Below are 7,047 nucleotides of genomic sequence, written 5' to 3'. Positions count from 1 at the left end.
ATTCCTGCTACTTAATCTAATTTGGAAGTTGTGACTTTCTAGAGGTTTAATAGAGATATGTCTGCAGGGAATCAATGTTCTCAGAGAAATGGAGGGGGGGGGAACATTAATAAATTTGTCTGGTGGAGCAGGATAGCAGGCATTACTGCACTGGACTGATCAACTAAATAACATGCTTATTAAAAACAATCTGTAGGAACGCACTATCATTCCTGTTCCTATTTATCTTCTGGTCAACTCAATTGAGATTGTGCATTAAAGCACAGGCAGCATTATTACATTTGCTTTATTAAATTCTATAAACAGCACTGTAAAGTCAGAGTCAAGATATTTATAAGATAATGGAAAACAGCTGAGACATCGAGACTTGTCTTAACACCAACATTTTTAGACCATAATATTTTTTTTCTTAATTGCCACTCTCACAATAGCAAGTGTTTCACAAAACTCTTCCCCTAGATCTTTATTCTGTGCTCACCCTAATTTGAAATAAACCAAAACAAAAATAGAAAAAACTCCAGCCCCTAGTTCCCTTCTGGGAATGTGAGAAAATTATGAAAGAATTACACAACTCACAGCACTCATTAGGACATCTGAAATGGAATAATTTTAAATAAAGAGTAGGCTGGCTGCAAGGCCTTCCCGTACTAGGGTTGATATTAGAAGCGCATCTCATTATATCAAATTAGTATCCAAAAATTCTGCCTAACACATAATTTAAAACATAAAACATACTGGCTGTCAAAGGTAACGATACCTTATGCCTGCCTGCAGGCATCCATTAGTCTCAATAGGACAGAGAGAGAATTGAGTACCAGGTACTTTTCAAACGGCTACATTTAACAGACATGGAAGGGTATGTAATATTAGGAGGAATCAAGTATTTCTTTGAGAGTGCAAGCCCAAACACAGGAATAGAAGCCAGGAATTCTAATCCCAACATTTATCCCCTCTGCGGCTTCACATAAATCATACAGCCTTTGTTAGCCTCAGTTTCCCAGCCATGATATTTGGATAGTAAACCAGCTTACCCTTTAAGGATGCTGTGAAAACAATCAATGCTTAGAAACTGAGGATTATATTCAGTAAGTCAGTTGGTATTCCTATTTACAAGGCATATTCTCCAAGTCAACATGAATTGAAATAGAAGTGAGATTAGCATAAAAAGTCAAACAATACTTCTTTGGGAGTATCCCTTATTAAAAAAAAGGACAAAGAGAGGTATAGAGGACAAACAATGAAAAAGTAAAAAGCAGGGCTAAAGAAGCAACTTTAAAAAAATATTTTTGCCCATTTAAAAAAAAAGTTTAACAGTAAAAACATAAAGAGCTTTTTTGAAAAAAGGACAAAGAGAGGTATAGAGGACAAACAATGAAAAAGTAAAAAGCAGGGCTAAAGAAGCAACTTCAAAAAAAATATTTTTGCCCATTTAAAAAAAAAAGTTTAACAGTAAAAACATAAAGGGCTTTTTTGGTTTACTTTGTCAAGAAAGGAAAGCAAGGTGCAGAGAATAAAACTTACAGGACCAAATTCTGCCCTACTTGCATCCAGACTACACTGCAAAATTGCACAAAGACCTTTTTCTCTCCTCTAAATTGCTTCTCCAAAGAAAGGTGTCTCGCATCTCCTTTAGCCATCTATGCAAAGTAGAAAGGTGTACAGACTTTCAAAGTAAGGCAATATATCTCTGTGTCAGTGGAAGGGCAACACGTACAAATCAGTATTTATGTTTATTCATAGTAACCTACACAAATGCTTGCAATAAGGTAAATGCTTAGAATCAATTGGGCATCAATATGTGCTGCAGCAGAAGTTGCCAGCTACTTCTACCAACAGGCAAATTTTTTTAATTCCATAAAAATATGGATAAATAAAATTTTATTTTTTATTCAGGCTTCCACATTTTCTAACGCTAGAGAAGCATACCATCAAACATCACTTCATTTCTGAAACCATATACACGTAGTTTTCCATTGTGTTAAGAGGTCTGGAACCACCGGTTGCCTCATTACAATGGTAATAACTTGGTGTGGTTTTTACTTGTTTTAAAACATGGATTTCCTATTTCTGTAAAAAGAGGTGTGCTTTTTCATTTTACCATCAGCTCAAATAAGCCCTGGGTTTATAAAAGAGGGGAAAGTTTGTGCTACCTGAATGAGGACTGTGCTGAATGTATAGGTAAAGCAGTAGCACGTGGGGTTATTTTCCACATCCTACACCTGGGTAAGGAATTGCAGCCATTTATCCAGATGAGATATTGTAACCACGAACCATCCTTTTGCAAACATAAACCATGCCTTTGCAAGCATGGATTACTAAAATGGAGTGAAACTTCAGGTCAAGCTGGAAAAGTAAAACACATAAAATGCAGAAGCCTGCCTAGATAATGGAAACTGAAGTCACTACTAGTCCATAATCTGCACTGGCTGCCTACTGGCATCCAGACTTAATACAATGTCATTTAATTTGATCTGCAAGGGTTTAGAACTCCCCAGTATGACAGAAGACCTCTCTCCTTCTACCAGCATTGCCAAGGACACGTACTACCATCCTCACGGGCTCTCAGACTATAAATACAGACACTGGTTTCTTCACAGTCGGTACTCCCAGTTCCTCTGCTGCCAGACCATGCCAGGCCAGTCACAGCATCCACAGAACTCAGCTGCCCAGTACGGCCAAGATTAAGCTCAGGGAAGTCTTTTTAAATGAAATGAATGACCTTTTGATGTTGAAACAAATAAATAATTAAAAACCAACACCTGCAGGACCAACACCCTTGGATAAATCTAGGGAGATTGAGGAGAGATATACGAGTATTTCTAAAATGATAAATGGCTTCGATGCTTAGAATTTCAACTACTAACATCAGTTCCTTCAAGGAAAACTCAGGCAAAGTAAAATGAAACAAAGCATCATCACACTCAGATTCAAAGGTAGGTAATATGGGCTTTGTGCTCTCTGCAGATCAATGGAATTTGAATAATACTAGAATTTGGGTATTTCCCTTCTGTTCTCCCTCTTTTTGCACCACTGTGAGAGTATCAATGCAGTTTCTCATTTTGATATTTTGGCAACAAAAGCATTATGCCTTGGTCCTATTTTAATCTTGCCATAGAGGTGGTAATAGCAACAGAAGGGATTAGGGGAAGTTGAGGCTTCTTCAACTATGTGGCATCTATGAAGATTCCAGCATAAGAACTGAAGAGATATGGAGATTAGCTGATGCAGGGAACAATAAAGTGAGGGTTTTGATTTCAGTGAAGAAGACAGAAGAGCTTTATGTTCTCTCAACAAAGCCCAGAGAGGTGATGTCAGCTACTCGGAAACATGGACAATCACAAAGTTATCATCTTAAGGTCTCCCACAAATAAAAAGCCACATTAACACAATTAAAAGCATATTGTTTCTGTTGAAAAGATTGGCAACGAGTTACACAATAAAGATGGCATTAAAAAAAATCATTTCATATGGAAAGATGTTTCAGCTTCCCTTTCCCTCTTACTTGCCAATGCAAAGGTATTACATAGCACTATCGTGTGGCAAGACATTGGGCTTTCCTGTTGAAATCTATCCAGTCATATTTTCTGTCATTGTATAAATCTCACTGCAGGGATACACTCAAAATTTATGCTGCTGCTACAGGTGCAAAACTCCAAGATCTCTGCTAGACAGCAGGCCACTCAGCTTCAGTGACCAAACAATATTTACCAAGCAGCATTTCAGAATTTAGTTCAAAATTACTCATCCAATTTCACTTTTTTCAAATGCCATAAAACATCAATACTTCTTTAATACTTCTACTCATTTCTACCTTTTATTCCACCAGAACTGTTGCTTCTTACAGTGACCAAAACTGGAAGCGAGGTTTCGGCAGAAGCCACACACATTTCCAGTAACAAGTCCTATCCAAGATTAAGCTGAAAAAGATCCCTGTGTGCCCTCCATATTTCTGAAAATAATCCAGTATGGGTATTCAACTAGTTGACTGTTATGCCATTTAGTTACATGATAGTTCTAGAAAATTGCAACTCTAGCACTTATTTCATTGACCCATATGGATACCAACTCCCATGCTAACAAACCCACTGTTCTACTTAGTAATTTTTTCATAAACATTTACTTATTTTAATGTCTGTGCTTCAAATACACAGTTTATACAAATACATGCATATTTCTGATGTCATAACCTGTTATACTACCATAAAATATAATACAAAGAGCATGAAGGAGAACACCTTTTTAGAGTTAATTACTTTTATACAGAATTTTTCAAAATATTCAAAAAAGAAAAGGTAGTTTAAGTATGGACTATAATACTGGCATTCACAAAGGCAAGGACAAAATGGTTGCATCTGGGTTCAAGTCTGCTTTCATGCAGCATCATGGAGCTGTGCCAAGGTACAAGTAATAAACTGTATGAGATCCTACCTCTTTTATACATGCAGATCCATGAAAATGAAATGGATCTGGATGCACAGAAGTAGCACACTTAGCTGCACAGTGGTTCCACAATGACCCAGCTCCTTCAAGAAGAAAGTGCCTAAACTAACCATGTTTAGAGATTGTTGCATATTTGAGCAACAGCCTTTTCACTCTTCGATAACTCAAAAAAAACACCAAATAAGCACAGAATTTTAACTCACCTTTATGGAATTAAAAAATATATTTCACAAAGATAAGCAACACGAGAAACTTAAGGCCAAACATAATTTTTACGATCCATTAAAAGAAGCATTTGAAAAAAAAAAATCTCACAGTTTATAATGAAAGTGTCAGCACTATGTAAGCCACAATGATAGCCTCACCGCCACTACAAAGCTGTACTGGTGACTGTACAAAGAGAACCGGAAAAATCATAATACAATATTATCAAACACGAACATGCCCCCATCACATCAGTATTTATTACGTCATGTTTCAGAGTTCTTCCCTCAGTTTAATTTGCTTCAATAATCCACAATAAACTGCATGCTTATATGTTTCCTGCAAAAAGGATGTCTGAATTAATATGCCTGGTTATGTATGTGTATGATGATCACTGATTGGTGTGATGAGGTAGGGATGAGTAATAAGGGAAGAGGAATGCTTTTCAGAACTCTAACATCCAGGATTTTTATCAAATGCTTTAATACACTCATTTGTGCTTAAGTTTTTTATAGCACAGACTTGCACAACATCATACATGTCAGTGTTACAACATGCCTTCATCAGGTACAACAACGTGAACCATAAGCAATGTGACATGTCTAGACGTGGATGCAATCCAAAGGGATAAAAGGATTCAAGGGTTAAAAAGCAGGGCACAAACAGAACTCAGACTACTGAATCATAATTCCTGAACTGCTCACTTAGATCACTCTCTTTTGACCGGGAAGTCCCCTAGGTGCCTGCAATTCAGCTACCCAGATGCCTTCAGATGCCCAGATGCCTAACCCACAGTTCTCAGGCTACTGGGGCCCAGAAAGCTGATCATGACTAGCTCACACCAAGAAAAGCAGGCTGCACAAAGTGCAGCAGTAGCTACCTTAATTTTAAAACCTGGAATACACTTGCTTTTTATATAACAACCAATAAGTCACAGCCTCAGGGTGGAGAGCACCTAGATCCAGTTTTGACAGACTGGTTTTGGGATCAGGCTCTGCTTTGGATCAAAATGAAAAATCCCAGAACAAGGACTGGAGCACATGGCACTCCTCCCTCCCCGTGTTACGTCCTAACCACTAGGTAACAGATATTTACTTGTTCAGACTGTCGGTTGTCTGTTATTTAAAAAAACAGAAAACGCAACATGCTTCCTGAACACCTCCCCTAAAAAGCCACCCAAACCAAACATGTTTAAGTACGAATCTTAAGCAGCGGAACTCTACAATGGTTCCAAGCACACAGATTTCTGTTCTTCATGACGTTGAATAAGATGTCTCTGGACCCACCAGACACACAGTGGATTCAAGGTTCATTTCCTATTTTCCGTAGGCTAGCAATAAGACGTCCCACATAGGAGGCAAGAGCGGCTTGTTTTAGAAGACTTGCATGCTGTACATGACAATCAAGTTGCTGTTCAGCTGGACCTGTTACTGTAGGCCGTCAGACCATTGTATCTTGGAAGACCTCTACACCATTTAAGAGCAGGAGTCTTCCAAGTTCTGGTATCCTCCTAGCTCATCTGAACGAGGCTGGCAGGCAGGTAGGTGGTCCTAGTGTTCAAGAGTAAAAGGTCAAGAGAGGTCTAAATCACCATAACACTCTAGGACCAAGGTGTTTCAGACCATAATTTAAAGGACTTGTTTATATATGTGTGTGTGTAGATATATATATAGAGAGAGAGAAATAAAAATACCAGGCTATCTAGCTTAGGCTGTAAGAGACACCCAAAAATCCTAACCATACTGTTTTCTGTTTTTAGCACACACATGTCAGGAAAACATTGCCCCTAAACATCCTAAAACATATTTTGCTTTATGTTCCCTTAATTGAAAAATGCCTATTAACAAAATAAAAAAGGCTACAGATCCTTTCAATTTACCACACATCAATCACTGTGTGAGTAGAAGCAGATCATATACTTTTTCCTGTTGAAGATACAGTAGGTTTAAATGGAGCTATTCCAATTCTTTCATTGATGGTACAAATCTTCAAATCTCAGTGGAAGAGCCTAGTACATTCCTATTGTTAGTGGAACATTGACAGAACAGACTCAACAGTTAAGAAGCTTCTAATATGACAACTTATATAAGCAGAGTAATTAAAGTATATTAGAAATCCAGATAATCTCCCCCAATCAAACCCATGAAGGGCAGCCCATGGGCATTCAAATCACACATTGCAATTTATCTCAGGGACACCCTCCAAAGTTAAATAATATCAACATAAAATACCTTAAACTAAATGATTCTTACTCACTACTAAACCTATTCAGGAAATTACATAAAGCTCTTTGAAGATACAAATATTTTAAGAACAGTTAACCACTTTAAATAACTACTTTGTTCCTTCTAGTGATTTGAAGACTAAAGCCAAGTTTCATTTCTCAGACATTACTTGGGATAT

The 7,047-nt window shown here is 37.5% G+C and overlaps 1 protein-coding gene across 1 annotated transcript in view; it reads right to left on the bottom strand.

The window, feature by feature from the left end:
• The window catches only part of MMS22L (MMS22-like, DNA repair protein), a gene marked incomplete at its 5' end in the record, with an annotated part of 94,736 nt that overhangs the window by 27,891 nt on the left and 59,798 nt on the right, over positions 1-7,047 (bottom strand).

This window comes from Phaethon lepturus, unplaced genomic scaffold, assembly GCF_000687285.1.
Source record: "Phaethon lepturus isolate BGI_N335 unplaced genomic scaffold, ASM68728v1 scaffold3696, whole genome shotgun sequence".
Taxonomy (NCBI): Eukaryota; Metazoa; Chordata; class Aves; order Phaethontiformes; family Phaethontidae; genus Phaethon; species Phaethon lepturus.
The sequence above is the reverse complement of the archived record's forward strand: the minus strand, read 5'-3'. Positions and strand labels throughout refer to the sequence as shown.